We start from the raw sequence: 18754 nt of genomic DNA, 5'->3' as shown, positions 1-18754 counted from the left end.
GGAGAGGCAGTCCCGTAGGTATGAGGGTCCTAGGTAAAAGGGCAACAGCAGCCTGAACGGACCCTGAATTGTTCTTTCCAGACTTGCTTCAAGTCATTTTGACTGGGGAATCCCCAAGCTGAGTCTTATAACTCTTTGCCCTGCCCATGTCCCCTGCCTCTGAGCTACAACCTTTCCAGGTTCCATCCCTGGATAACCGAGAGCTTTGTCTGGTCGCCAGAGACAGGCACGGATTCTGTTTCCTGGCCTGCTGCCCAGTCGATTTCTCTTTCCCCCAGCCCTGCTTTCTATGAATGAACCAAACAGATTTGGCCGAGTGCCTAAAAGCTTTTTATCAATGGAATCAACAGTTTGCCGGATCAGCAGCAATGATGAGTCACAGCCAGGTCCTGTTTCTTCTTCTGAATAACTTGGACTGCAGAGGTCACCTGGCTCAGAGGTTGTTGATCTCTATTCCGGGATTCAGAAGACAGCAGGTAGCCTCCAGGACAACAGCACACACTCTCTGTGGAATCACCTTTAGCCTGTGTGTGTGTGTGTGTGTGTCCACACAATATTCTAATGCCTTTCCATACTTCCCAAAGACATACAAAGCTGCCACATACTGAGTCAGGTCAGAGATCCACTTAGCTCACTATTGTGAACTTAAACTGGCTCCAGTTCTCTGGGGATTCAGACAGGACATTTTTTTAAAAGTAAATAAATTTATATACCTTCCTTCATCCGTAGATCTCAGGGCAGTTCACAACATAAAATTACAATCTGGCGTTTCCCTCTTTGCGAAAAGCAAAGCTACAAGGAACCAGGCAGAGGGCCTTCTCGGTAGTGGCACCCGCCCTATGGAACGATCAAACCTCTCCATTCTGAAGGAAATCAGCCCTGAGTGCTCACTGGAAGGACAGATCCTGAAGCTGAGGCTCCAATACTCATGAGAAGAGAAGACTCCCTGGAAAAGACCCTGATGTTGGGAAAGATGGTGGGCACAAGGAGAAGGGGACGACAGAGGATGAGATGGCTGGACAGTGTTTTTGAAGCTACCAGCATGAGTTTGATCACACTGCGGGAGGCAGTGGAACACAGGAGTGCCTGGCGTGCTCTGGTCCAGGGGGTCACGAAGAGTCGGACAGGACTAAACGACTAAACAACAATCATATCACCTCTCAGTCTTCTCTTCTCCAGGCTAAACACCCCCCCCCACCCCCTGGCTCCCTCAACCGTTCCTCATAAGGCTTGGTTCCCAGACCCTTGTTCCAGCTTGGTCAATGGCATTTTACCACTGTACTGTTGAGAGTGTATTAATTTATGGTCTGTGTGTGTGGTTTGGGAGCTGCACGGTCAGGGGAAAAACAGTGCTGTCCAGGGTTGTAAAGACTGCGGAGAGAATTATTGGGTGCACTCTTCCCACCTTGGATCAAATCTATGCTTCCAGGTGCCATAAGAAAGCTGCAGAGATAGCGCAGGATAGTGCGCACCCCGGAAATGATCTCTTTCAGCTTCTGCCTTCTGGAAGAAGGTACAGGGTTATAAAGACTAGGACTAGCCGCCTGAGAAACAGTTTCTATCCAAATGCAATTTTGGTTTTAAACGCAGTGTAAGGTAGTCTTTGAGGGACACGGGTGGCACTGTAGGTTAAACCACAGAGCCTAGGACTTGCGGATCAAAAGGTCACGGTTCGAATTCCCGCAACGGGGTGAGCTCCCGTTGCTCGGTCCCTGCTCCTGCCAACCTAGCAGTTCAAAAGCACGTCAAAGTGCAAGTAGATAAATAGGTACCACTCCGGCGGGAAGGTAAACGGCGTTTCCATGCACTGCTCTGGTATGCCAGAAGCAGCTTAGTCATGCTGGCCACATGACCCGGAAGCTGTACGCCGGTTCCCTCGGCCAATAAAGCGAGATGAGTGCCACAACCCCACGACTGGACCTAATGGTCAGGGGTCCCTTTACCTTTAAGCTAGTCTTTATGTGGGTATATTGTATTCAATTATGGAGTATCAGAGCTTTTAGGGGCTGACCAGGCTGGGATAGCAGGCTTGTGGGTTTTGAATGTCTGGTGGAGATTTTTTCAATTTCGTTGATCTGTATGGGACAATGACAATAAAGATTATCATATCGAATCCTTAAACTGTTGTACCCGGAACTGTGGTTAGCAGTAATCTGTGAAATTAGCAATGATCTCATTGAGGAGTTGCTAGTTTGGAAAGTGGATGGTATTTGCATTGGGATCATCCCGTGTTCTTTCTCCTAATCTGTGTGTGTGTGTGTTGTGTGGTTGTGTGTGTGTCTGTTTGCACTGCATTTCCTCCTCGAAAGAAACATCCGCTGCAAGGGAATGGGCCATCCGTCCTTGTGTTCTCTGTTCCATTATCCTGTCTCCTTTACGGGGCATCTTTGCATTCCACCCTTGCTCCAGAAAATAAAAGGCGGCCTCATTGCTTACAAGAAACTCACTTAGCCAAGCTTTTCTTCTCCGCTTGGTCCTCAGGGCAAGTCCATCCTCTGCCTTGGAACAACGCAGCGGCGCTCTGCCGCACGGCTTTGCCAACCCTCCATCTTCCCCTTCCTTTTGAAATGCACAGAATTATGCTTTCCCCGCCCCCCAAATTCCCTGTGATAATGAGCACAGTGCACCCCGGCAGCTGCTGCGGCTCCTGTGATTGGCCAGCCTCCTTCATTCTTGCCAAATGTGTGCAAAAGGGGGAAGGAGGGCTTTGCAGCAAGCTGTTACATCACCTAAACGGGGATGCTAATTCGATTAACATATCATCGTGCTGACATTCGGGTTTGAGTCACACAAGCCCTCCCACCCATGCGATTGCAGCGTAGCGATCCTGTCATTATCTCTTCTTGCGGGGCATCCGTCAGGAAGCGGGGAAGTGATATTTCTTGACACAGGAGGACCTGAAAACCGTGACACATAGGAAGACCTTAAAAAGTAAAGTGTTGTGAGACCTCTAGGGGTAGGGAGAAAGTCCGTCTTGTTTGCATTTTGACCAGAATCTGCGTCGTTTGCGCATCCTGAATGGAAAGACATATCTCCTTTGAAATTTGCCTTTTCCGTCGAAAAACCTGGATTTTGCAACGCAGTTCTTGAGCCAGCCCGAATGTGTGTATCAGACAAAACAACATGCAAAGATGTGTTTGTTGGAAGAAATTTGCTCTAAAATGCAGGCGAAAATTCATGAGGATTTTTTTTTTAAAAAAAGAAAAATCACCAGTTTCTGACGAAATATGGGGAACTGAACTTAAGTTGGGGGGTGGATGAGAAATAGAAATAGACAGGTTAGTTCCCTCTAGGGATTGTCATCAATCAATCAATAAACAAACCTGTTACATAAATACCCCAAACTTCACAGAATCCTTTTAAAATGTCATTATGGAGTAACAGTGGTAGAAGAAGAGGGGAAATAAAGACATCCCTCTTTTAAAACTGTTGAATTGATTAGATTTATTATTTTTATTCCACTTTCTCAACACATGCTGAGCTCACAGCAGCTCACAATAATCACACTAAACATGGTAACAGACATTGCCATCCCTTTAATATCAAGCACCAATTGTGGTATTTGTATGTGCAAAATCTTCCCCACATCGTTTGACCCTTTAAAAAAATGTAGTTCTCTTTTTTCTCTCCTAGAAATGACTGAGCAAGATCTCTGCTGTTTTCACAGGAAAAAACTCACTAACTCACAGTCTACAGCTGATAACAGAGCCAGCTGCTTACTGCTTACTGTGATGACATCATAGAATTCTATACTAAATTAACTCTTTCATAGCATTTTGGATGCACCAGTTCCCACACAAATAGCATATACAGTGGTACCTCAGGTTAAGTACTTAATTCGTTCCGGAGGTCCGTTCTTAACCTGAAACTGTTCTTAACCTGAAGCACCACTTTAGCTAATGGGGCCTCCTGCTGCTGCCGCGCCGCCGGAGCATGATTTCTGTTCTCATCCTGAAGCAAAGTTCTTAACCTGAAGCATATGTAACCTGAGGTACCACTGTAAAACAAACAACAACAAATTCATCCAAGCAATTAGTACAGTTCAGTAAAGTTAAAGTAACTCATCTTCTTCTTTGGCGATCACTTAGCCAAATAAGATTGTCTTAACAGTGAGTCCGTAAGTGACTGTGGAGGCCAATTCTGGACCCACACGTCCTTCCACAGTGGGGACATTGGTTTCCGGGCGGGAGTTGATCACGGTGTGGATTTGCCAAGCATGCCTTCTTCTTAGTGCGCTTCTCCCTTGTGTCCTGAGTTCGAGTGTCTTCAAAGCCCATGACACCTTTGGTAAAGGCTGTTCTCCAGTTGGAGCACTCACAAGTTTCCACTTATCAGGACTTATGTTACATTTTTTTTAGATTTGCTTTGAGAGAGTCTTTAAACCTCTTTTGTTGTCCACCGTTATTTTGCTTTCCATTCTTGAGTTGGGAATAGAGTAGTTGCTTTGGAAGACAATCATCAGGCATCTGCACAACATGACCAGTCCAACGAAGTTGATGTTGAAGAATCATTGCTTCAACACTGGTGATCTTTGCTTCTTCCAGTACACTGGCATTAGTTCACCTGCCTTCCCAAGTGATGTGTAAAATATTTCAGAGACACCGTCAATGGAATCTTTCAAAGAGTTGGAGACGGCGTTTATAAGTGGTCCATGTTTCACAAACATACAGTAAAGTTGGTAGTACAATAGCTTTGTAAACAAGCATTTTGGTTTCCCTGCGAATGTCCCGGTCCTCAAACACTCTGCACTTCAATCACGAGAAAGCTGCACTTGCAGAGCTCAGGCGATGCTGAATTTTGGCACTGATGTTGGCTCTTGTGAAAAGATAACTGCCCAGGTAGGAAAAGTGATCATCACTGTCCAACATTACACCATTAAGTTGAATTTGTGGCACTGCAGAGGGATTGTTTTGTGCTTGTTGATGCAGTATTTTGGTTTTTTTGGATATTGACTAATAGGTCAAGCTTTCCTTAAGCTTCTGCAAAGATATTTAGGATGGTAACTCATAGTATTGGCTGGACAGTTCATAGTCACATGGAACCTTGCTCCAGAAAAACATGGCGTTTCCGTGCACTGCTCTGGTTCGCCAGAAGCGGCTTAGTCATGCTGGCCACATGATCCGGAAGCTGTATGCAGGCTCCCTCGGCCAATAAAGCGAGATGAGCGCTGCAACCCCAGAGTCAGCCACAACTGGACCTAATGGTCAGGGGTCCCTTTACCTTTACCTTTACCTTTACCTATGTTCCTAATTGCCAGGCATGTGGAGCAGGGCCTTTTCAGCAGTGTCCCTCTGGAAATACATAAGCCTTCATCACTGCAAGGCTCTAGGGGGCCCCTAAAACACATTCATTTGGAGCCACTTTCTCTTAAATAAGGATGATGATTTATTAAATCTATTAGTCACTTTTTTGCCACGGCAGCTCAAAGCGACTTACAATATTTTAAGCAAAAAAAAAACCAAAACATACAGACATTAAAACCAGCATTTAAAAAAAGACATTAAAACAGGGGTCAGCAAACTCTTTCAGCAGGGAGCTGGTCCACTGTTCCTCAGACCTTGTGGGGGGCCGGACTATATTTGGGGGGGGGGAGTGAACGAATTCCTATGCCCCACAAATAACCCATAGATGCATTTTAAATAAAAGGGCACATTCTACTCATGTAAAAACATCCTGATTCCCGGACCGTCGGTGGACCCAATTTAGAAGGTTATTGGGCCTGATCCAGCCCCTGTGCCTTAGTTTGCCTACCCATGCATTAAAACATCCAACTTATAGATAGTTAAAAGCCAAATGCCTGATTAAAAAGGACAGGTTTTTGCCTGGCTTCTAAAGATATGTGACAAGGGCATCAGGCAAGTCTCTCTGGGGAGAGCATTCCACAAACGGGGAGCCACCACAGAAAAGTCCGTTCTCATGTTGTCACCCACCAAAACTCTCGGACATGGAGGACTTCGGGAAGGGCCTCAGATTATGATTGCAGTGTCTGGGTAGGTTCATACATGAAGAGGCAGTTTTTGAGGTATTGCAGCCCTAAGCCATTTAAGGCTTTATAGGTCAACACCAACACTTTGAATTGGGTTTTGTAAGCATGGCACTGCTTAAACTCTAACTGTAACATTTACTCTTCTTCCTGGGTTGAATGTTGTTTGTAATTAGTGTAATTGCTGGTTCTCGTCACCGGATGGCTTAATTGTTTTGGCATTCTGTGGTTTTATGTTGACAAATGACTGGATCTTTCACAGCTCAATTTGACATCTGAGTGGATCTGTTCTGCAATGCTGCGTCCGGTGGAGAACTTTCTCCCAAGTCTCCGTTGGGTAGATTTTGCATGCGCTCATCTTGGCCTGAGGTTTTAAGATTCAGTGACCGAGAATCCCTTGCAAGCCGAGCCCTGAAGCTACGCTTGTGTTTTAGCACGGGTCTATATGTGATATATAATTGATAACAGTTGTTCCTGTTATACTCGTCTCCAGAATGCAATTTTAATGAGAACAAAAAAAGTGGGCAGGGAGAGGTCTTTATTTTACATCGTACTCTCTCTATAAATACATTGCATTATTAAATGCAGACATTTCCTGCTTCCCTTGCTCTTGGCTCTGACCAAGGACGCAAGTGGGCTCTTTCAATGAGCTCATCCAGGTTGCAGTTGCAGATGCTGGCAGTTCAGCACAGTTGCACTGAACCCTCATAGCAAATGGGGTCCTGGGCTTCTATGCATGCTTGATCGCCGAAACCCAGAAGTAACCCATTCTGGTACTTCCAGGTTTCAGCCGGTCCATAACCTGAAAAAATGCATCCTGAAGCTTCTGTAACCCAAGGTATGACTGCATTGCATAGGCCCACATAATGCACTGGTTTCCAAGGAAACTGCATCCATGGAAGGAGCAATGTAAGGGTGTGGGGTTGTGTAAACAATTTTTGTCCCCTTTCCTGTTCTTAATTGTAGTGGTACAAACTACCCCCAGTGGTGTGCACAGTGCCAGCTACCAGCTCTGGAGTCTCTGCACCTTCGTTCTCCCGTCCGTGGAGCTAGATAAAGATGTGGTCATGAGGTCCCATCAGCTGGCTTCATAGCGACTCAAGCAGCCCCACTTATCATCCGAAAAGATGTTTCATTCTGTGCCGGAAAACAAATGCATGTTTACATAAATCTGCATGGTGTCCATTGCTCCTGTGGAAATGGAGCGATGATGGCTTGGGAAATGGGAATTATAAATACGCGTGGCACAGAAGAACTGCCACCTGAACAACATGACTGCTATAGTAATGAGGACTAGAAACTTAGCTGCCTTTCTTTAAGGGAGCATTTTGGGGATTCTTGCACCTGATCCCAGATTCTGTGCCCATGAGAGCATAAATGCAGAACAGAACAGCCCTCGGGGGGCCTTTCAATGCAAATACATACACACAGTGCTTTTTTTTCTAAAATAAACTCATGTTTAGAGGTACTCCCATTTTCCTACTCATTGAAATACTGCCCCTCAATGAGGCCAAATTTAGATTCACAAAATGGTTAGCGGTATGTGTACCCCTGCACATCATGCCCAGAAAAAAAAGCATTGCATACATGCAAAAAGCATTGCAACTGCAGGGGGGGGGGAAGCATTGCATACATTGCATGCAGTAAACTAGAAGTCATGGACATCCCATGAAGCAGTAAATGGTTAACCTATGGAACTCCCTGCCACAGGAGGCAGTGATGGCCGCAAACCTGGGTGGCTTTAAAAGAGGATTAGACAAAGTCATGAAGGAGAGGGCTATTGGTGGCTACAAGCCATGACAGCTATGATCTCCCTCCACAGTTGGGTGCAGCCAGCTTCTGAATTGCATGGCAAGTTCCCGACTACCACCACCCCGGTGGAAATAATGACACATGACACAATTATTAAGGTTAATGGGCTAAAAAAAGGCCACAACTGTATTGGTTACAGGTGATGAACGGTATTGGCTTAGGCATTGGTCCTAAGGTTGGCGGTTCGAATCCCCGTGACGAGGTGAGCTCCCATTGCTCGGTCCCTGCTCCTGCCAACCTAGCAGTTCAAAAGCATGTCAAAGTGCAAGTAGATAAATAGGTACCGCTCCGGCAGGAAGGTAAACGGCGTTTCCGTGCGCTGCTCTGGTTCGCCAAAAGCGGCTTAGTCATGCTGGCCACATGACTTGGAAGCTGTATGCCGGCTCCCTCGGCCAATAAAGCAAGATGAGTGCTGCAACCCCAGCCTCGGTCGCGACTAGACCTAATGGTCAGGGGTCCCTTTACCTTTAGGCGAAAACGAAGTGGCTGGTGCCAATTTGCCAAGTGGAAAAATTCCTACCAGGCCCTCAATGGCGACCAACCAAGGTCCATAGCAAGGTGAAAGGACGAAAACCTTATAGGACAGGAGGGTGGGAAAAACAGGAAGCGCTGGCGGGCGGCAAAAAGGGAGCTCTCCTGCAGCGTCCTGCCTATATAGGGCAGGCCACGTCCCCAGAGCCAGCCGATTGGCTGGCCAGGGGGTGATGCAGCCGGGAGTTCTCCCAATCACGCGGAGCTGGCCTCCACCAACCACACACGTGGAGGGGCCATGAAGCCCACAACCCCACCTCCTCCTTAAGGCAGAAGTGGTTTCCAGTGACTGGAAGTTTTGAGTTTTGCTTGCAGGTTTCCCACGTACATCTGGTCAGGCACTGTGAGAACAGGATGCTGGCCAAGATGGGCCATTGGTCTGATCCAGCTGAAGGCTCTTCTTATGCCCTTATGCCCACCCGCTTCCTCCGCATTGCCCTGCATTGTTTCTTGGCCATGCTATGAAGTGCCAGAAAATTAAGTGATTAATAATAATAATAATAATAATTAATTTGTTATTTATACCCCACCCATCTGGCTGGGCTTCCCCAGCCACTCTGGGCGGCTTCCAAAAAAATATTAATACATCAAACATTAAAAGCTTCCCTAAACAGGGCTGCCTTCAGATGTCTTCTAAACCTCTGGTTGTTGTTCTTCTCTTTGACATCTGGTGGGAGGGCGTTCCACAGGGAGGGTGTCACTACCGAGAAGGCCCTGTGCCTGGTTCCCTGTAACTTGGCTTCTCGCAACGAGGGAACCACCAGAAGGCCCTCGGTGCTAGACCTCAGTGTCCGGGTAGAACGATGGGGGTGGAGATGCTCCTTCAGGTATACTGGACCGAGGCCGTTTAGGGCTTTAAAAGGTCAGCACCAACACTTTGAAATGTGCTTGGAAACATACTGGGAGCCAATGCAGGTCTTTCAAGACCAGTGTTATGTGGTCTCGGTGGCCGCTCCCAGTCACCAGGCTAGCTGCCGCATTCTGGATTAGTTGTAGTTTCCGGGTCGCCTTCAAAGGGAGCTCCACGTAGAGTGCATTGCAGTAGTCCAAGCGGGAGATAACCAGAGCATGCACCACTCTGGCAAGGCAGTCCACAGGCAGATAGGGTCTCCTTTAGAAGGAACGGCGAGGCTTTGGGCAAATGGCCGGGGTGTTTTCTCAGCAGATTGATGGAGGAGTTGGGTGCCTGCCCCACCTTGCTGCAGGCCTATATTTGAGGTCCGCGGTTCATCATTCGGAGACGCACCCTTCCTCCTGCCAAGGGGGCCTGGAATGAGACACCACACATCCTTTCCCTGCCTTCTTTTGCATCAAGGCCTCCCACATCGCAAAGGACAGCAGCAATGTGATGCAGACGCGATCAATAAAACTGTTAGCAGCGGAGACCCGGCACTTTGCTCTCCAAAGCACGTAGCCACCAGGGCTGCCAGAAGGAGGGCGAGGATTGTCACTGAGATGGTGGTCCTGGGCAAGTGGGGGAACTCACATAAGAACTGCAAGGAAATGTTGCAGCATAGTTTCTTGGCAAGGATGCCTCCTCCTCCTCCTCGATATGACATTCCCTTCTCACAGACATTCATCCACCCAAGTTTTCCATTTCTCATTTCCACCTGACACTCAGCAATGCTCAATTCTCCCTGGGCTGTTTCGGGTGCCTGGGTTTTTTGGTTTTGCTGTGTCACCTTGTAAACCTTGGGGTTCCCTGAGTACTCCAAGACTGCCCTCATATTTGTTAGTAAACCTGTTTTGCCTTGGCTCCATGCACGGCCCAAGTTTACTATTAGCAGGATAGTGCATGCGTCCGTAGTTGGACGCAACAATGCATCCGAATGCCTTAGAAGATGATTTCTAAACAAGAGCAGCTTGTCCTTAAAATAGCACCCTTCCTCCTCTTCTTCTTCCTCTCCCCTCTCTTCCATCACTTATACAGTCCACTTCTATCCAGCCGTACTCAGAAATAAGTCCCCTGTTTGGGATTCCTGTAGGATTGCTCTCTTCTCTCTCTCTTTGGCGATCATTCGTAGCTGAGTAAAATTGTCTTCCGTGAACACAGTCTTAACAGTGAGTCCGTAAGTGACTGTGGAGGCCAATTCTGGATCCACACGTCCTTCCACAGTGGGGACATAGGTTTCTGGGTGGGAGTTGATGATGGTGAGGATTTGCCAAGCGTGCCTTCCTCCTAGCACATTTCTCCCTTGCATCCTGATTTCAAGCGTCTTCAAAGCCCAGGACACCTTTGGTAAAGGCTGCTCTCCAACTGGTGTGCTTGCAGGCCAGTGTTTCCCAGTTGTCGGTGTTTATACTACATTTTTTTAGATTTGCCTTGAGAGTCTTTAAACCTCTTTTGTTGACCACCAGCATTACGCTTTCCATTTTTAAGTTTGGGATAGAGTAGTTGCTTTGGAAGACGATCATCAGGCATCTGCACAACATGACCCGTCCAACGAAGTTGATGTTGAAGAATCATTGCTTTGACACTGGTGATCTTTGCTTCTTCCAGTACACTGGCATTAGTTCACCTGCCTTCCCAAGTGATGTGTAAACATTTTCAGAGACACTGTCAATGGAATCTTTCAAAGAGTTGGAGATGGCGGTTTATAAGTGGTCCATGTTTCACAGGCATATAGTAAGGTTGGTAGTACAATAGCTTTGTAAACAAGCATTTCGGTTTCCCTGCGAATGTCCCGGTCCTCAAACACTCTGCACTTCAGTTGGGAGAAAGCCGCACTCGCAGAGCTCAGGTGATGCTGGATTTCGGCGTCAATGTTGGCCCTTGTGGAAAAATAACTGCCCAGGTAGGAGAAGTGACTGACATTTTCCCATATTACACCATTGAGTTGGAAACCACAGGAAGGGAGAGTTGCTCTCGTGATCGAATCCTGCTTCTGGCCTTCGCCTTGGGCATTTGGTTGGCCACTGCGAGAAGAATATGCTGGACTAGATGGGCCATGGCCTGATCCAGCAAGACGTTCTTACCTTTTAAAGTGACCATGAGCCATAACAGTGAAGGGAAGCCTCCATCGCAAGGGGTTGTATACCTCTGAATATCATTTGGGACACAGAGAGGGGAGAACAGACTCAGACAGCATACCTGTTGTAGTACAACGGTTTTGGAGGGCACGAGATAAGGGACAGTTGCCTTGTGTTTTTATTTTCTGGTTGGTATTGCATGTGTGTTTAGTCTACACTCCACTTCCCCACTAAAAGGCAAATGACCTAATAAAAGAATACATTTTTTTTAAAGAAAAGGCAAGCCCTTTTTGAACAGGCTCCCGGGGTCTCCGCTTCTGAATTTTTGCTCCGGGAAGCAGAGAATCAACCGCTCGCTTTACCGTATTCTTCTCATTATGGAAATCCACAGAGAGCAAGGTGGTGCAAATCATCCCCAATTATTTCTGCGAAAATGTTCGCCTCCCTGGAAAAAAAAGAGAAAGGGAGGGGATCATATGCTCATATCGCTTCTTTTTTTACATGAAAAGAAGCAACGAAAGAGCCTTGTGGCACCTGAAAGAACTAACAAATTTATGATGGTGTAAGCTTTCATGACTCAAGCCCACGTTCCCTTGTTTCGCCCTCCCTTGACTTCCATCTCCTTCCTTGTCTCTTTGCTGTGCATCAGTTTCTAAGTTGTAAAGAGTGTAGGGCCGGCATTCTTGTACTCCCGAAAGTCACGGGAAGCCTGATGGCATAGATAGATAGATAGATAGATAGATAGATAGATAGATAGATATAGATAGATAGATGATAGATAGATAGATAGATAGATAGATGATAGATCGATGACTGAGTAGATAGATACGGTAGGTAGATAGATTCAGGTAGGTAGCCGTGTTGGTCTGACGCAGTAGAAATATATATATAAAATAATAAAAATTGGATGACTCTGGGGTTGCGGTGCTCATCTCGCTTTATTGGCCGAGGGAGCTGGCGTACAGCTTCCAGGTCATGTGGCCAGCATGACGAAGCCTTGATCTGGACACTAGATTTTGTTTGATGCAGCCTAGAATTGCCTTAACCTTTTATTTTTGGGTTTTTCGGTCCGATCTGTTAGAATTCCTTTTGGATTTCCAGAGCTGCAATGAACAAGGAAGGCTTTGATTAAGAGCTTTGCTGCTGTGGTAGAACATCTGCTCTCAGCCAACATTTTCTTGGAGCATGTCTATGATGCAGCTCTGATCCCTCACAATTCCCCTCCCTTCCCTCCATCTCTGTCTCCACGCTTGTGCACCTTCTCAGCTGCCGGCCACATGACCCACAATGCACTCCGGCAGGCCTGGTCCGCCCCAGTGAACATCTCGAGGACCTCTGAGACTCAGGGAGGAGAGCACGCAAGGCCTGGAATGTGTGCCAAGTCCCAAAGTGCATCCTGTTGCGGCAGAAGGACAGAGCTGCCATTACGTCTGTCATGTTCGCAATAGCTTGCAAACACACAACTCACTCCCTTGTATTTCCCCCTTTCTGCAATCCTTTTTGACACCTGTCATTTTCAAGCAGACTTGAGGTGGGGGTGGGGGGAAGAAACAGCAGCACTGAATTGGAAGGTGGCAGTTGGGGGGGGGTGTCACGGGCTTGACAACAGAGGCAGCTGCCTTCACGCTCCCACAATGCATCTGTGCCGACGTCCATCCTGGAAGCACCTGCAATCTTGCACAGTCTGTTGATGGGCTGGTTTTGTGAGAGCAGTTGTGAGCCTAACCCCACTTTCCTGGGAGTAAACCCAATTGAACTCCATGGGGCTTACGTCTGAAAAGACGTGGTTGGGACTGCAGCCGATATGTAGACATAAACTACTTCTTTTTAAGTCACTGTGGTGTACACCATAACAGTGTCCCTGTTTTCCAAGGACAGTCTTGGATTTACAGAAGCTGTCACAGTTTCTGGTTTGATCCCTGAATGTCCCACTTTTCCTTCAAGGTAAAAGGACCGCTGACCATTAGGTCCAGTCGTGACCTACGTGCAGCGCACGGAAACGCCATTTACCTTCCCACCAGAGTGGTACCTATTTATCTACTTGCACTGGTGTGCTTTCGAACTGCTAGGTTGGCAGGAGCAGGGACCGAGCAACGGGAGCTCACCCCGTCACAGGGATTCGAACTGCCGACCTTCTGATCGGCAAGTCCTAGGCTCTGTGGTTTAACCCACAGCACCACCCGTGTCCCTTTTCCTTAGGATGCCCCTATTTTCATTGGAGAAATGTTGGAGGATATGGAATAGGATGTCCTTCTCTTAGAGAAATGTTGGAACGAATGGAATAGGATGTCCCTGTTTTCAGAGAAGCGGACACGGAGCAATGGATCCAAACTACAAGAAAGAAGATTCCACCTAAACATTAGGAAGAACTTCCTGGCAGTAAGAGCTGTTTGACAGTGGAATTTGCTGCCAAGGAGTGTGGTGGAGTCTCCTTCTTTGGAGGTCTTTAAGCATAGGCTTGACAACCATATGTCAGGAGTGCTCTGATGGTGTTTCCTGCTTGGCAGGGGGTTGGACTCGATGGCCCTTGTGGTCTCTTCCAACTCTATGATTCTATGATTCTATGATCAGAGAAATGTTGGGAGGTATGCCGTAAACTTATAAGATCCTGAAATTCAGGACAAATGACAAATGCTGAAACAAAACAGGTTTTTAAGCAGGTGGTGAAACAGCAGAATTGTAGGTGCTTGTCTAGTTAAAATAGGAACAGCGTTCCAAATTACTGGTACCGCTACACTAGAAATCTGAGTTTGCAGAGAAACTCAACAATCGTAACAATTTTCAGACTGAGAATCGTCTTGAAATCTAGCCCTGCAACTGTGGACAAGAGGGAAATCTACTCACATGTTGGTGTGAACTTGCCAAATCTGCAGATTCTGAACCATAACTCAGCTCTTCTTTGAAACCCACACACCTCTGAATTATTTTTTTAAAAAAATTAGGTCCTCACATACACTATGCCATAAACTCATATGGAATTGGTTCCAGCAGCTCTGGCTCCTTGCCATTGTTTCTCACAAAGCGGGCTTCTCTTGGAGGAGCAGGCTGGCTTTTTAGTTCAAACCAAATTCCCTTTTCCTTTCCTTTCCTTTTTTCTTTCTTTCATTTTCTTTCACAGCTGCAAGAAGCTGTCTCTGCTCTTTGAGTGCTTAATATGCTCAATTCGCACACTGATTCTCTTGGCCAGAATCTTGCCCTTAACTTTCTTGTTCACAATAATGCCCACAGCATGCTGGGTAATGTTGTATACCCTTCCTGGCTTGCCATGGTAACATTTGTGGGGCATGCCTTTCTGAATTGTGCCCATGCCCTTTATGTCAACAATATCAGATGCACATGTAGGTAGCAAGGGGGACCACACCATGTTTGCGAAAGGGTCTTGAGAACATGTAACGTGTCCCCCTCCTCTTCCCCTTGGTGTTGGTCATCTTGACGGTTTACTGTAAGATGGTGCTGAATTTTGTGGTGCTGGACTTTGACCGGCCTCTGTCCTGTTCCTGCTGCAGGACTGTTCTTACCGTCTTAGAATCATAGAATCATAGAGTTGGAAGAGACCAGAAGGGCCATCGAGTCCAACCCCCTGCCAAGCAGGAAACACCATCAGAGCACTCCTGACATATGGTTGTCAAGCCTTTGTTTAAAGACCTCCAAAGAAGGAGACTCCACCACACTCCTTGGCAGCAAATTCCACTGTCGAACAGCTCTTACTGTCAGGAAGTTCTTCCTAATGTTTAGGTGGAATCTTCTTTCTTGTAGTTTGGATCCATTGCTCCGTGTCCGCTTCTCTGGAGCAGCAGAAAACAACCTTTCTCCCTCCTCTATGTGACATCCTTTTATATATTTGAACATGGCTATCATATCACCCCTTAACCTCCTCTTCTCCAGGCTAAACATGCCCAGCTCCCTTAGCCATTCCTCATAAGGCATCGTTTCCAGGCCTTTGACCATTTTGGTTGCCCTCCTCTGGACACGTTCCAGTTTGTCAGTGTCCTTCTTGAACTGTGGTGCCCAGAACTGGACACAATACTCCAGGTGAAGTCTGACCAGAGCAGAATACAGTGGCACTATTACTTCCCTTGATCTAGATGCTATACTCCTATTGATGCAGCCCAGAATTGCATTGGCTTTTTTTGCTGCCGCATCACACTGTTGGCTCATGTCAAGTTTGTGGTCAACCAAGACTCCTAGATCCTTTTCACATGTACTGCCTGACCAGAGCAGAATACAGTGGCACTGAGTCTGTTCTCGGGACAGAAGAACCAGCTGCCCCCAGGCCAGGCCTGATAGATACGGAGGGGCAGAGCTGATAGTAGCAGTTGCTTCGTTCTGCCCTCCTCACACATGTTCAATTCAGCTCTTGTCAAATCCAGGGAAGGCTAACCTGCTTCTGAGGAACTGGATTCCTTTGCTGTCTTTTGCTGGAGCCAAAATATCAAGCAGACTTTTTTTCCGCAACCAGCAGAAGTTTCCTTCCATGTTCGTCTGAGCATTGCTGTCTCCTCTGCTGTCTGTTTGGCAAGCTCAGCAAGGATTCTCCACTGGGGGTTTGCACTAGAAACTGTCCTCGGTCCTTGGGGGACTCACTTCTTTACCCTGACACTAATACTACTACCGAACGTCTCTTTGGCGCCACACAGAAGTGACAAAATCCCTCCCTGCGGAGGCTCATAATCTATCAGAGACAGACAAAATGGTGTGGGCATGGGAACACAGGAAACTGCCTTTGAACTGAGTTGGAGATCTAGCTCAGCGTTGTCTAATAATAATAATAATAATAATAATAATAATAATTTAATATTTGTTCCCCAGCCACTCTGGGCGGCTTCCACAGAGACCAAAAATACACTAAAATGTCACACATTTAAAACTTCCCTGAACAGGGCTGCCTTAAGATGTCTTCTGAATGTAAGGTGGTTGTTTATCTCTTTGACATCTGATTTGAGGGCGTTCCGCAGGGCGGGCGCCACTACCGAGAAGGCCCTCTATCTGGTTCCCTGTAACCTCACTTCTCGCAATGAGGGAACTGCCAGAAGGCCCTCGGTGCTGGATCTCAGTGTCCAGGCTGAACGATGGAGGTGGAAACGCTCCTTCAGGTATTCAGAACCGAGGCCGTTTAGGGCTTTAAAGGCCAGCACTAACACTTTGAATTGTGCTCGGAAACATACTGGGAGCCAATGCAGATCTCTCAGGACCAGTGTTATGTGGTCCTGGCGGCCACTCCCAGTCACCAGTCTGACTGCCGCACTCTGGATTAATTGCAGTTTCCGGGTCACCTTCAAAGGTAGCCCCACGTAGAGCGCATTGCAGTAGTCCAAGTAGGAGATAACTAGAGCATGCACCACTCTGGTGAGACAGTCTGCAGGCAGGTGGGGTCTCATCCTGCATACCAGGTGGAGCTGGTAGACAGCAGCCCTGGACACAGAACTGACCTGTGCCTCCATGGACAGCTGTGAGTCCAAAATGACTCCCAGGCTGCGCACCTTGTCCTTCAGGGCCACAGTTACCCCATTCTGGACCAGGGAGTCCCCCACACCAGCCCGCCTCCTGTCCCCCCAAAACAGTACTTCAGTCTTGTCAGGATTCAACCTGACTACAGTGTCTATCAGCACCTTTGGACAAGTTATGGCTAGTTGGAGGCAGCACCCAGCACCCTCAGGCCATAGCCAATGCCCCAGAATATTTGTGAAGCCAACCAATATTTGTGACCCTGGTCTGCTCTGTTGCCATTCCTGCCAAGCGCCCCATTTTCAGAGGTATTCCCCCTATTTTCTCTGGGGACGCCTCAGGCTCTGCCTTCGTCCTGGGGCAACCAGTGTTGGATGGCAGCGAGGGGAAGGAGCAGCTTCCATCCTACACTCTGGCACAATCCTGTTGATTTCATGCCAGAGCAATGGAATGAAAGCCGCACGTTTTTCTTTTCTTTCTTTTATAAATTTTTATTCGTTTTTCAACATATCATTTTCAACTATAATTAAACATACTTTCATATCTTATACCATTTTTTTCCTTCCATCAATCACATCTGAAAATTTTCCAATCTATTCACTTAATATACATTTCTTACTTTCACTATTATATTTAAATCTCATAACTAATATCTCTAGTCTTTCTCTGCAATATTTCATGAATGCCTTACAAAACTTCTTGTAGTCGTACCAGCGTAATTTGTTGATTACAATTGCTCTTCAAATAGTTTGTATATTTCTTCCAATCTTCTGTGAATCTCTGGTCCCGCAGGTTTCGAATCCTTCCTGTCATTTTATCTAATTCTGCGTAGTCCATTAATTTTGTCTGAAAGCCACTCGTTTTTTCTGTCCTGTGAGACCAAAGAATGGGTGTCTTTTCCTCTCGTGCATGCGTGAAAGCTCGGGATTGAAAAACTGAGCGTCCCCGTTTCAGTGGGGGAAATGTTGGGTGGCATGTCTGCTGCCAAGCAGTTTTGTAAACCGCTTAAAAAACCCCACAGTCTCCTCAATATGTCACTCCAGGGGCACTGTGGGAGATTAAAATGGCTGCCTCAGGGAGGCCATTTTGATTTCACACATTAACCCCGGAGTTCTGGTTATGGCAGGAGCTTTTGTGAGAACATTGGAATGGCAACTTCCGACATGAACTGTCCTTCCTCTCTGGGAAGCCCATGGAAAGGGGAACGCCGAAGAAAGAGGGAGCCCAACAGAAGGCTGTTTGGGCTGGACTCTCAAAAGTGGGCTCTTTCTTGGTCCCACAAAACAGGTTTTCCCTGGGGCTGTTTTGGACTACAACTCCCATCCATCCAATACCAATATGCTTTTGCCTGGGGAAATCACTGGAGTCTGCAGAACATGCTTTATACCGTGACTTCCCATCATTTGTTTATTTAAGCCAAGGAGCCACCACTGAAAAGGCCCTGTCATGGGTTAGTGCCAACCGGGGAAAGCACCACATACAGCTCCCCCCACCCCACCCCGCTGATTGTAGGGTATAGGGGGGTCCATATTGGGGAAGGTGCTCTTTTAGGTACTTGACTGTGAAGCTGTTTAGGGCCTTGTATGCTTGCTGTAGTCTGCACAGCCATGACAGCACTTTGTTTTAGAAAAAGTCACTCGCATTGAACGGAGGTAGCTTAGCGGGTTAGAGTATGGCAGTGAGAACGCCAAGGTCACAGGTTCTATCCCTGTATGGGACAACTGCATATTCCTGCATTGCAGGGGGTTGGACTAGATGATCCCGAGGTCCCTTCCAACTCTCCAGTTCTATGAATACCACGGATGGAGCCCAGGGAGGAAAGAAACTGATATGTGAACAAAAACAGTGTGCAACTTGAGGAGAATTCAACCTACGGATTTGGTCTTGATCTTACAAGCCTTGTTCATAAGGGGGAGATGTTCAACAACACATTCAGGGGAAATACTCCCTCAGGACTAGGCAGCCAATCAGAGGCTGTGTTACCTCAGCGAGGGTCATGTTGCTGGGCCTGGT

The 18754-nt window shown here is 47.1% G+C and overlaps 1 protein-coding gene and 1 pseudogene across 2 annotated transcripts in view; one reads left to right on the top strand and one right to left on the bottom strand.

The window, feature by feature from the left end:
- Window positions 1-18754, top strand: part of XKR6 (XK related 6) — a gene marked incomplete at its 5' end in the record, with an annotated part of 167255 nt that overhangs the window by 82585 nt on the left and 65916 nt on the right. The gene's annotated exons all lie outside the window — the stretch shown is intronic.
- Window positions 14245-14752, bottom strand: LOC310673963 (large ribosomal subunit protein eL21-like; annotated as a pseudogene). The gene has a single exon. The product of its transcript is annotated as a large ribosomal subunit protein eL21-like (transcript).

This window comes from Podarcis tiliguerta (genome assembly GCF_965153285.1).
Source record: "Podarcis tiliguerta genome assembly, chromosome: 3".
Lineage (NCBI taxonomy): Eukaryota > Metazoa > Chordata > Lepidosauria > Squamata > Lacertidae > Podarcis > Podarcis tiliguerta.
Note: the sequence above shows the minus strand (reverse complement) of the source record. Positions and strands in the feature narration are given on the sequence as shown.